Source organism: Panthera uncia (assembly GCF_023721935.1).
Source record: "Panthera uncia isolate 11264 chromosome B3 unlocalized genomic scaffold, Puncia_PCG_1.0 HiC_scaffold_2, whole genome shotgun sequence".
Taxonomy (NCBI): domain Eukaryota; kingdom Metazoa; phylum Chordata; class Mammalia; order Carnivora; family Felidae; genus Panthera; species Panthera uncia.
In genome coordinates this window covers 2,732,943-2,745,376 of record NW_026057583.1, presented here as the reverse complement: position 1 = coordinate 2,745,376, position 12,434 = coordinate 2,732,943, and the positions used below count along the sequence as shown (strand labels likewise).

The window sequence follows — 12,434 nt, the reverse complement described above, 5'->3', positions numbered from 1 at the left end:
AAGTAGTCATTAATGTTAACTGCTGGCTTTTTTTTTCAATCCTTCCCTGCCCCCCCCCCCCGCCTTTTTTTAAAATACCATTAGATTTTTGAATTTTAGAAGAATTAAATGGAACTGCCCCTGGCCTCAGGCTTGGTTATTCACGTGGAAATCTCAGTATCGTGGGTAGTTTCCTGGATGTAAAGCTGCTACCAGGCCGGCTGGCTTTCCCAGGACTGAGGAAGGCAGGTCCTGGACTCTCCCCGCTCTGCCCTGCAGAGACCTGACCACGGTGAGCCGGGCTGCAGCCACTGAGGGCGTGGCCAGCTGGGTCCGCTGTGCATTTCCGACACACTTGGGGTTCTGGGTGGGGCCCCCAGGGTGACCCACGATGGCTTTGGCCCATCCCCAGAGCTGAGCGGGCAGATGTGGAGTTGGGGCATCTTCCTGTCCGTGTGTTCACCTTGACCTGAATCACGCCATGCACATGACTCTCCTCTTTTGCTTATCCCTGGTCAGGAGCTCTCCCGTCTCTTGTCTGTCTGTCCCTCCCACCCCGCCTCTGTTCGCTTTGCTCTCCTCACTTCCTCTCTCCTGCAGGCCTCAGGGACACAGGGTGCTTGCAGGAGATCACTGCTTGGCCACACAAGCTGCACCCCCGTCCCTGCCCAGAGCACTCCTGCCTCACCGTGCATCTCCCCACCCTTTGCACCCCAAGTTCCTGTTCTTGGTGTCACCGTAGTCCCCTTCAGGCTGAGGGAGGAAGTGTTCGTGTCATTCCGTGTCATTCAAAATTAGCTGTGTCTTTCTGGAGGAGAGATGCCGGCTGTGGGGTCACTTTTTCCATCTTTTTATCTAGATCACTTGTTATGTTTGATGTGCCTATCTCCCCAGCTCTGTTAAAAACAGAGCTACCCAGGGGCGCCTGGGTGGCTCAGTCGGTTGAGCGCCCAACTCTTGATTTTGGCTCCTGTTATGATCTCACAGTTCCTGAGTTTGAGCCTGGCATTGGGTTCTGCTCTGAGAGCACAGAGTCTGCTTGGGATTCTCTGTCCCCTCCCACTCACCCTGTCCCCCAGTCCCCCAGTCCCCCAGCTGCCTCTCCCCTGTTCATTCTCTCTCTCTCTCTCTCAAAATAAATAAACTTAAAAAAAAAAATAGACCTACCTAACTCCTCCCTCTACAGCCAGGTTTCTGGGGGGTGGGGAGTGGGATAGGTTGGGGCTCAAGATCTTGGTTTTGTTTTTTTTTTAATGTGTATTTATTTTTGAGACAGAGACAGCATGAACGGGGGAGGGTCAGAGAGAGGGGGACACAGAATCTGAAGCAGGCTCCAGGCTCTGAGCTGTCAGCATAGAGCCCGACGCGGGGCTTGAACTCATGGACTGCAAGATCATGACCTGAGCTGAAGTCAGATGCTCAACCGACTGAGCCACCCAGGCGGCCCAGGGATCTTGTATTTTTATTAAGTGCCCCAGCTAATTTTATCAGAGGGTTAGAAAACACTGGTCTAATGGTGCTAAAGCCCGGACCCAATCCCTCTTCCTCAGTGTGGAGGACACGAGGGCAAGTCTGAAAGCCAAGCCCTTCCCCAGCGAGGGCTCCTGCCTGACCCCTGGGCCCCTGCCCGCTTGTTCCCCCTCGGTGCCAGGGAGGCGCGGACTTCAGCACAGTGTGGTTATTTTCTCTTATCGAAGTACAATTGGCATATCGCACTGTGTGAGTTTTAGGTGTATACCATGATTGCATATGTGTACACATTGCATGATTTCTTTGAAAACCTTTTCTGTGGTTTCTGCCCTTTCTGTCAGCCCCTCTTCTTGCGTATGCACGAGAATGCCGTGTGAACAAGTGTTTTCCTTTACGGTGTTGTGCTTAGATGATTTGCAAAACATGGTGCCGGGGCCGACAGCACAGCTGGGGGATCCAGATGTCAGACTTCCCCACGTGGACGTGATTAGCAGCGCTGGCAGTCGGGTGCACGAGCACACACTCCCCTGCAGGCTGGCCCCTGGTGACAGCAGAGGAGGGAAATTACAATGAGAATATCCCTTTTGTTTCCACACGCAGTCCCCCTGCCGCTGGAAGGGTGTCAGTTTGGGAATGGGTGGGGGGGGGGGGGGTGAACTTAATCACGGTTGAGGGAAGACAGATGTCCTAGTAATCCACACCCCCAGGGGCACATGTCCTGCTCTGGGATCTAAAAGGGAGGTTTCGGGGTGGGGGGAAAGTGAATGCTTCTGTTGGTTCTTCTGGAAAGCTGGCCTCTCGATTAACAGGTGCATCGAGGTGGCATGCATAGCATGCCCTTGGCTTTTATTCTCCCAGAACAACAGTCATGAAAATCTTTCTGCATTTGTCTACAGTCGATGGCCGATGCTGATATTCATGGTGATGTTCTGTATTCTTTGCATGAGGCTCAAGTAGTAAATTGCTTTTCTAGGAAGAAGTTTCTCTTCTAAGAAAGAGCTTTCTTTCCAGTAATGAGCCTTCTATAGGCAGGATGGATTCAAAGCCTGCTTTGCCTGAAACCACTCTGTCTAGAGACCAGACTACTTAAAATTCACTTTCTCCTTTTGATTTTTTTTTTTTTTTTTTACCCATTTGTCACGTCCTACTGTTTTATGTCGTCTCTTTTGGCATCGTTGGGATTTTGAAAACTCGTCCGAAGTTACCTTTTGGTTTTGTTTTTATCTCTAGTAAATGCTTATTACACTTGTAGCATTTTATGAATGATGGGGCTGTCTTTACATCCTGCTGGCTTTTTCCCCCATCTTATTTTAAACACTTAAAGGATTTTTTTTAAGTTTATTTATTTTGAGAGAGGAAAAGCATGTGTGCATACATGAGCAGAGAAAGGGCAGAGAGAGAGAGAGGAGAGAGAGAATCCCAACCTGATGGTGGGGTTCAAACCCATGAACCGTGAGCCAAATTAAGAGTCAGATGCTTAATCGACTCAGCCACCCACGCGCCCCTGAACACCTTAAGGATTTTTGAGCCAGTTTGCCTGAAGACCCTTTCTTTAAAATTAGGTATATTCTGCAATGAGGCTATGTTTGATTTTTACCTTACTTTGTGAGGCATATACCTTAAAATATGAATTGCAGTATAATACATTATGGTTTTTATCCATCTGCCTTATTTCTTGATGCTTATTGTCAAGATCGAATTAATTCCCCACTTGTCAGAAAGAAACCTGGATAGTGTGCTCATTTGGTTAATAATCACATTAGGGGTGCCTGGGTGGCTCAGTCTGTTGGGCATCCGACTTCGGCTCAGGTCATGATCTCGCAATGCGTGGGTTCAAGCCCCGCGTCGGGCTCCGTGCTGACAGCTCAGAGCCTGGAGCCTGCTTCAGATTCTGTGTGTCTCTCTCTCCCTGCCCCTCTCCCACTCACGCTCTGCCTTTGTCTCTCTCTCAAAAATGAATAAAGATTAAAAAAAAACATGTAAAGAATCACATTAAAAATTTACAGACGTGCAGAGGGAAAAAGCAACAACAGTGATACAGAGGCAAGAATAGCAAAAGAGCTGGGTTTCATGACTTTAAAACTCAAAAAGGTTTATAAGTTGGAAACAAAACTTTAAGGCTCAGTCCGTTACGAATGAAGCCATCATTCATAAAATGCTGCGGATTTGAGAAGTACTCACTAGAAATAGAACAACAAAGCTGCAAGTGGGTTGCAGAATGCTAAAATGGTGGCAGAATCCTCCAAAATAAACGTGTCGTAAAATCCCCAAGAGGCCAACAGGCTGTCAGAAAAAGAGCCGGCCTGCGGCAGGATCAAAACACTGGACTAGGAGTGGTATTTAAGGCAAATTGTTCATTAGGACAATCGCCCTGAAGCCTCAGTGTGCGGGGTTTCAGTGCCTCCTCTGCTGGGGTCTCTTTTTCCTCTTATTTTCATTGTCCTCATGCATATGTATCTTTGCCAATAAGCTATGAAAATCTCTGGGGGCCACGGGGGGGCCAGCAGTCACTGGCGATACACGAAGCCGTCTTCCCTCAACTCACACACGCTTCTCTCCTCTCGCAGAGAACAGCCTATCTTCACCACGCGGGCACACGTCTTCCAGATCGACCCCAGCACCAAGAAGAACTGGGTGCCTGCAAGCAAGCAGGCGGTCACCGTCTCCTACTTCTACGATGTCACCAGGAACAGCTATCGCATCATCAGCGTGGATGGAGCCAAGGTACCACCCCAGAGGCTGATTTTAACATCCTCCATTCCTTCCTTCTCATCAAAGGCAGATAGGTTTGAAAGTGGAGGGGAAAGGATGCACCGGATCCTAATGCTTAACGCAAATGCTGCTTTTAAAATCATGACGTTGGTATAGTCACACAGCCTGCTTTTTTTTTTTTTTTTTTTCATTATGGTAAGTGAAAAAAGAAAAAAAAAAGATTTCCCTGTTACCACATTGGCTTTGTAACTGGTGTTTTAATGCCCGTGTAATGGCTCCACTGAGGTCCTGTAATGTTCTCAATCTCTCCCCTTCTGGTTGCATATGTAAGTAGCTTCTAGTTTTTTACTGTTACAGATAATGAGCATCTTTTTTTTTTTTTTAATTTTGTTAATGTTTATTTATTTTTGAGAGAGAGAGAGAGACACAGAGTGTGAGCAGGGGAGGAACAAAGAGAGAGGAGAACACAGAATCTGAAGCAGGTTCCAGGCTCCAAGCTGTCAGCACAGAGCCTGACACGGGGCTCGAACTCACAAGCCGTGAGATCATGACCTGAGCCGGAGTCAGATGCTTAACCAACTGAGCCACCCAGGCGCCCCTAATGAGCATCTTTATGCAACAAATACTCTCACTCATTCAGCACATACCTAGTGCTTTCTTGTGGATATTTCCTTAGGATGGATTCCCGAAAGTAATATTATAGGCCGAGATATTAACTATGGCTTATGATGGACATGACCAAATTCCTTCTGAAGGGTCCCTTCTTCCAGCACGCACGAGATGCCGTGTGTTACACCCTTACCAGCATTGGGTGTTATATCTAGTCTGGTTTTGGTGGTGTTATTCCCAGAAGTCGAATTTTATTATAAGATTTTGTAGTATTTCTTGAAATACATTTTTTTTTTCTGGATGTTGTATTATTCTGCTGTCTTCCTTGATATTTTGGCCACATTGCTATGGGAGCAGGATAAAGAAGGCATGTCAGCAGTATCACCAAGTTAACAAAAAAAGTAGATTTGATGCTTTATGATTTTTTTTGTTTGTTTTTAATCTCTGTTCATCCCACTGGACAGTTTTACAATTTACATTATCTGCTGCACCAGAAATTCAGTCTGTCTGGGCGCCTGGCTGGCTCAGTCAGTAAAGTGTGCAACTCTCTCTTTTTTTTTTCTAATGTTTATTTATTTTTGAGAGAGAGAGAGAGAGAGACAGAGCATGAGCAGGGGAGGGCCAGAGAGAGAGAGGGAGACACAGAATCCAAGGGAAGCTCCAGGCTTCGAGCTGTCAGCACAGAGCCCGACACGGGGCTCGAACTCATGAACTGTGAGATCATGACCTGAGCCGAAGTCGAACCCTCAACCAACTGAGCCACCCAGGCGCCCCTAGAGTGTGCAACTTTTGCTCTTGGGGTCATGAGTTCAAGCCCCACGTTGGACGTAGAGTTGACTTAAAAATTTTAAATAAATAAAGTCACTTATTAAAAAAAAAAGAAAGAAAGTCAGTGTATCTGAAGCTGAATTCCCCTATTTGCCCTCTAAACCACCTCTCCATTTTCATTCCCAATCATTTGGGCTAAAAAAAGAAAAGAAAAAAAGTAGAAACTCATTCCCTTTTTAGTTGGTCAAAAGAATCTGCCTTTGAAGTACCTCACATTTATGCCTACTGTTTTGTTTTATGGCCACAACTTGTCCTGAGACCGTCTTTTTCTTTTAATTGAAGTGTAATCAACATACGATGTTGTGTGAGTTTCAGGTACATGACATACTGGCTCACTGACTCCACGCGTTACTTCGTGCTCAGCAGAAGTGTCAGCACCTGTCACCAAACAACGTTTTTACAGTATTATTGACTGTTCCCTGTGCTGCACTTTTCATCCGCATGCCTTACTTATTTTCTAACCGGAAGGTTGGGCCTCCTGCTTGCCCTTAACGCATTTCGTCCACCCCCCCCACACCTGCCTCTCCTCTGACAACCATGAGTTTGTTCTCTGTTTTCTGTTCATTTGTTTTGTTTTTTCACATTCCACATGTAAGTGAGATCATACAGTATTTGCGTTTCTCTGACTTCACTTCGTACCGTACTCTCTAGATCCAATCATGTTGTCACAAATGGCAAGACCTCGTTCCTTTGTTTACGCCTGAGTGACATTCCATCGAGTACATGTACCACATCCTTACCCATTCGTCTGTGGATGCTCACTTGGGCTGCCTCCGTGCTTTTGGCTGTGGTAAATCACACTCAGTAAACGTGGGAGTGCGTCTTTTTGAATGAGTGGTTTTGTTTCCTTGGGTGAAGGCGGGGGAGGGGCAGAGAGAGAGGGAGACAGAGGCTCAGAAGCAGGCTCTGTGCTGTCGGCGTAGGGCCTGGTGTGGGGCTCGAACTGACGAACTGTGAGATCATGACCTGAGCCACCCAGGTGCCCCGAAATTGTTTTTAATGTTTGTTTATTTTTGAGAGACAGAGAGAAAGAGACAGAGTGCAAGCAGATGAAGGGCAGAGAGAGAGGGAGACACAGAATCTGAAGCAGGTTCCAGGCTCTGAGCTGTCAGCACATAGCCCGACACGGCACTTGAACCCATGAACCATGAGATCATGACCAGAGCCAGAGTTGGTGCCCCGATTCTCTATGCTTTTGAGCTGGAATCCCCTTGATTCTTGCCAGGATTCTCTGATAGGGGTGGCCAGTCAAGCTGACCCACTTTATTTTATCTGTAGACGCTGTCACTTCATCTGCTGTCCTTGAGCTGGGCTTACCCTTCTGTCAGCTGTTATCCAAGGATATACTGGGCGTAAATACAGATAAAACCACTTTTCTTAGAGAAAGTGCTTTAGTCCTATTAGCTGGGCTTTCAGTAATTTGTCAAAGTGTCCACCACTGTATCAGACAGCTCTGCGGCTCCTGAAGGGCCAGGACGGTGTGGTGGGGAGTGAGCTGGACGTGCCAGTGGTGTGTGAGGAATCACATGGGTGCGGGGGGGCCGACACCCTGGCTGCAGAGTGGAGCCAATTCAGGCTCGGTGCGGGGTCCCTTACAGAGTGGGAATTGGAAACCTGGGCCATGGGACACTGCCGGAATTCAGAGACGGAGCCCGAGGATCTTGGGCCAGCCCTCCTATGGTGCCTGGCCTCCTGGTGTTCGCAGAGCCCACCCAGGGCTCCCACTTTACCCCTGCGGCACGAGAACCGTGACAGGGCCTGTCCTGCAAAAGGGGTTGTCCTGTGAGGGAGCAGGAGGCCCAGGGTAGTGGGCATGTAGGGACCTTAGTCATTTAATTACTGTGATTAGCGCTCAGGGAAGAGGTGGGGGTGGGGGGAAGGCAAGTTTCCTGCCGTGAGAACTGGGACATAGGACACAGATAGCAGTCACTGCTCTGTTTTAGGCCTTTCATCCCAAATGTTGATCCGAACCAAGGTGGCCGATCGGTCAGATGTTTTTTAGCCTTTGGGGCTGAGTCTTGGTGCGTGGGTAATTGCACCTCAGACCTCGGGCAGGTCTAGGGCCTGGGTCCTGCCTCTGTCTGTTGGCCTGGCCAATCAGGTCCACAACCTTGAGCCTCTTATTGGTGCTTGTCAGCCAGCTGTCCCTCCCAAACCATGGAATAGACATGCAGGTGTGGAAGGGACTTGAGGTCGCTGTGAGCAGAGGCCACAGCAGACTCAGCGTCCGAGTGAACCGCGGCCGGCCCGCAGCGCACAGGCCCCCCATTAAGGGAAGGTGGTGGCTGCCATTCCACACCAGGACACGGCAAGTGCTGGGTCCCATCCAGGCTTTTGTCATGATCCATTTGGGGAAGGATTTGGAAGGCCTCTCCTTCCCCTGAGAGCAGTTGGTGCTGTTCATCCCAGGAAAAACCTGTATTCAGACCCGTTCTTCATTCTTCCAGAAACAGTAGGCCCTTTCTTCTTCTCAGGGAAAAGGCTTTGCGTGTCAGCCCCACCCACTGCCAAAGGCACGGCTGGGCCGGAGTCCTGGTGCATCATCTCGGCGTTGCTCGATTCTGGGGGGTCACGTGGGTCCTTTTCTGTGTGTGGGCCGCCAGGGTGCCACGCTCTACCTGAGGACCGGGGACCAGGCCTGGCTCATCGTTGGGGTCCCGGGGCCAAGCCGGACAGGGCCGCACCACAAGGTGGGTGGGATAGTCAGTGGGTGACAAGGCCGGGCCTGGCCTCATCCCCTCTGGCTCTGGGGCAGGTGTGCCAAGAGGGACCCAGGACCCGCACCTCAGTGTCACCTGTGTGTGGACAGACAGGTAGGAGCGAGGGCACCCAGGGCCTGAGCCATTCCATGGCCACCAGCTGCACACCAACAGTGGGACGATTTGTGGGGAGTTTGGGGGCAGAACAGCCACCTCCGTTATGCGGGAACTCCGTTCCCAGAGCCACAAGGGTGCTGGATTTCATTGTGCCACTGGCCCTCTTTCCCCGACCGAGCTCAGCACCGCCCCCTTGTGAGGTGTCGCCTCGCCTGTGGGCGGCACTTGCCCGGAACAGGTGCTTCTCCCAGGTGCTCTGGATGGCTCTGCTGCCCTTGGTTCTGTTATTTATAGGATCACAGAAACCCGTGTCAGAAGAGACCTCGGAGGTCATCCATTCTGCCAGTACTTAGCAGCGTCCGCTGCATAGTGAGGACTGCCTAACCATGAAATTTCGGAGGATGTCAGCATCTGAAGCCCTGACTCGCTGGTATTTTCTCCTGGGAATGCGAAACTGCTTTCAAGAACACAGCCAGGTCCCCTCCTCCCCCGTCATTATAGTTTTCTCTTTCGGATCCGATCATCTGTTAAAGGAGCTGACAAATGGAAGGGTCTCGGCACACAGTAGGTTTTCAATGAACGTTGGTTTCTTTTCTTCCCTGATTGGGGTTGAGAAGAAAAGAGAAAAAGCATCTATTAATCCCTACTCTGGAAGCAGGCAACATGTCTGTCAGTTGCTGTAACTCGGTCCCAGCCTCTTGTAGAAAATTTGCGGGTTCTTCCAGCTTCCAACACCCTGGATTTGGGGACAACTCTCAGTGGAGAGGAATCCAGGGATGTCTGCCATTTTGTGCCACAACAGCATCCTCTGAAATCCAGAGCAAGGCCGCAGGCCGGGGGTTGGGGGCGGTGGACACATTTGTGCCTTCCCCAAAAACGTGGTTCCAGCGACCGGCAGGAGCTGGGTCTTTTACCACGGAGTCTTTTTTATTTTTCTCTGTGCAAGTTCCAGTGATAACTCTCTAAAGAGGAAGGGGGTGGCGCAGGAGACAGGAGCTCACATTAAAGCCTATTCCCCAAGATGCTTTATATAAAGTATCCTTCTGGACTTCACCTTCTCCCCCCAGACAACCCTCCGCCCCTCACGGAGGCACTGCTGACTCATTCTGCTGCTGCATTTACCACCCACGGGGTACCCTCCTTCCCAGCGCCCAGGACCTCATTCTCTTGTTCCCTCTGGATTGTCCCCACTGCCTCCTGCGTCCTTCCCCTGCTCCTCTTGGTGCCACCGGGGCCTCTTCTCTTGCTCTTTTGTCCCCTCCTGCTGGGGACACACCCCACTCCGGTAACCCCACAGTCTGCTAAGCCCCCCTCTCCCCTGAGGCCGGAACCCACAGGCCCAGCCTCTTCCTTTGTCCCCAGCACAATTCCCCAGTGTCCCTGAGTGTAGGGCTCCACCTCCCCATTCGAGAAGCTTCTGCTCACAGTGAAAATTAGCCTCTCTGACAAGTTTAATTTTTTTTTTAATGTTTGTTTATTTTTGAGAGACAGAGCATGAGCGGGGGAGGGGCAGGGAGAGAGGGAAACACAGAATCCGAAGCAGGTTCCAGGCTCCCAGCTGACGGCACAGAGCCCGATATGGCGTTCAAACCCACGAACCGGGAGATCATGGCCTGAGCCAAAGTCGGACATTGAGCTGACTGAGCCCCCCAGGCGCCCCCAACTTTGTTATAACTGTTTATTGGTACCGTTTAACGTCTGAGGATAGAGCCAACACTCTTATACCCAGCCGCCTGGTTGAGGAACTTAGGATTTTACTGCTCCTTCAGAAGTCCCTTTATGGGCTTGTCCCTAATTATATGCCTTTCAGAAGGTTACCACTCTCCTGAAATTTGCATTAAGCGATCTCTTAATTTTCTTTATGGTTTTGCCCCCTGTGTGTATCCCTAAACCAGAGGTTGGCAAAATTTTACTCTAAAGGGCCTTGTAGTAACTTTTTTAATGAACTGTATAGTCTCTGTCTAGCTATTCAACTTATCTTGTGGCAAGAAAACCACCGTAGCCCAGTATGTAAATGAATGGGCGTGGCTGTGTGCCAATAAAACTTTATTTACACAAATAGATTATGGGCTGGATTTGGCCTGCAGGCTATATTTTTTTTGATCCTTGCCCTAAATAATATATTATTTTTTTCTGTTTTTGACCTTTATATAAATATCCTACTGGTGACCCATACTGTGTATCTCCTTTTGTGACTTCCTTTTTATTATTTTGCTTAGCGTTGGGGTTTTTTTGCCCAGTTTAATTGGGACATATCTGACACACATCACTGTGTAAGTCTAAGGCATACAGCATAGTGGTTTGATTTACAAATATATATGTATTTTTTTTAATGTTTATTTTTTTCTTTTGAGAGAGAGCACACACAAGCAGGTGAGGGGCAGAGGGGGGGGGGGGAAGAATCCCAAGCAGGTTCTGTGCTGTCAGTGCAGAGTCCGATGTGGGGCTTGATCTCACAAACCATGAGATCATGACCTGAGCCAAAATCAAGAGTCAGACTCTTAACCGACTGAGCCACTAGGTGCCCCATACATATATATATTTTTAAATTTTATTTAAGTAATCTCTACACCCAACATGGGGCTTGAACTCATGACCCCGAGATCGAGTTGCATGCTCCTCCCACTGAGCCAGCCAGGTGCCCCTGATTTACATATATCGTGAAATGATTTCCACAGTAGGTTTAGCTACATTGATGTCATACAGATACAATAAAAAGTTTCTCCTTGTTTTTTTTTCTTTTTAATTTTTTTTCAAGATTATTTATTTTGAGAGAGAGAGGGAGAGAGAGCATCCCAAGCAGGCTCTGCACTGTTAGCACAGAGCCCGATACAGAGCTCAAACCCACAAACCACGAGATCATGACCTGAGATGAAACTAAGAGTTGGACACTTAACAGACTGAGCCTCCCAGGCACCCTGAAAGGTTTCTCCTTGTGATGAGAGCTCTTAGGATCTACTCTCTGTCTCTCTCTCTTTTTTTAATGTTTATTTATTTTTGAGAAAGGGACAGAGAGTGTGAGCGGGGAAGGAACAGAGAGAGAGGGAGACACAGAATCCGAAGCAGGCTCCAGGCACTGACCTGTCAGCACAGAGCCCAATGCAGGGCTCGAACCCATGAACCGTGAGATCATGACCTGAGCCGAAGTCTGACACTTAACCTACTGAGCCACCCAGGTGCCCCAGGATCTGCACTCTTGATGACTTCCCCATATATCTATCATTCAGCAGGGTTAGCTGTGGTCATCTTGTTGTACCTTCTATCCCTAGTATTTATGTATCTTACAGCAGGAAGTTTGTACCTTCGATCACCTTCCAACATTGTTTTTGCGATTCGTCCTTGTTGATGCCTGCAGCCTTGGTTCATTTTGACCGTGGGATAGTATTTCGTTGTAGGAATGTATGAGTTTATGTGTTCTGCTGGCAGTGAACATTTGTTTTTGCAGAACTGGTACTGAGAACATTCTTGTGTATTTCTCCTGCTAGACCTGTGCAAAGATTTCTTTCTTGGGTGTCCTTAGTGGTGCAGTGGCTGAGTGAAAGAGAATGTGCGTTCTTCTTTACGTATTTACTTATTTTTAAAATATATTTTAAAAGTTTCTTCATTTTATTTTGAGAGAGAAGCAGAGGGAGAGGGAGAGAGAAAATCCCAAGCAGGCTCTGTGCTGTTCAGTAAACACGTCAGATCTTACCACCTGTGAGATCGTGACCTGAGCCGAAACCAAGAGTCAGGCACTCACGCAGGTGTGCTGAGAAGGTGCATTCTTAACTTGAGAGAGAAAGCCACACTGTTTTTCAAAGTGATTTTGGCAGTCTGTGAGAGCCCCCATTGCCCCATGCCCTTGCCCCACCCTTGGTATCATCAGACATATTTTGGGTCTGGTGAGTAGATACTGGTAATGGGCATGCAGTTTCCATATTACTAGCGAAATGGAGTTTAAACTTCTGGCTGTGAAACTCACCCTACCTCATTGTCTCCAGGCTCACGAGAGAGGGGTCCATTCGTCAGCCCAGAGCTGAG

General features: G+C 48.7%; 1 protein-coding gene across 2 annotated transcripts in view; it reads left to right on the top strand.

Moving 5' to 3' along the window:
• HOMER2 (homer scaffold protein 2) overlaps positions 1-12,434 on the top strand; it is a 69,669-nt gene that overhangs the window by 24,994 nt on the left and 32,241 nt on the right. For both annotated transcript variants that reach the window (XM_049614310.1, XM_049614311.1), the window contains exon 2: positions 4,017-4,173. The gene's annotated coding sequence lies outside the window, so the exon portion shown is untranslated. The remainder of the gene's footprint in view (positions 1-4,016; positions 4,174-12,434) is intronic.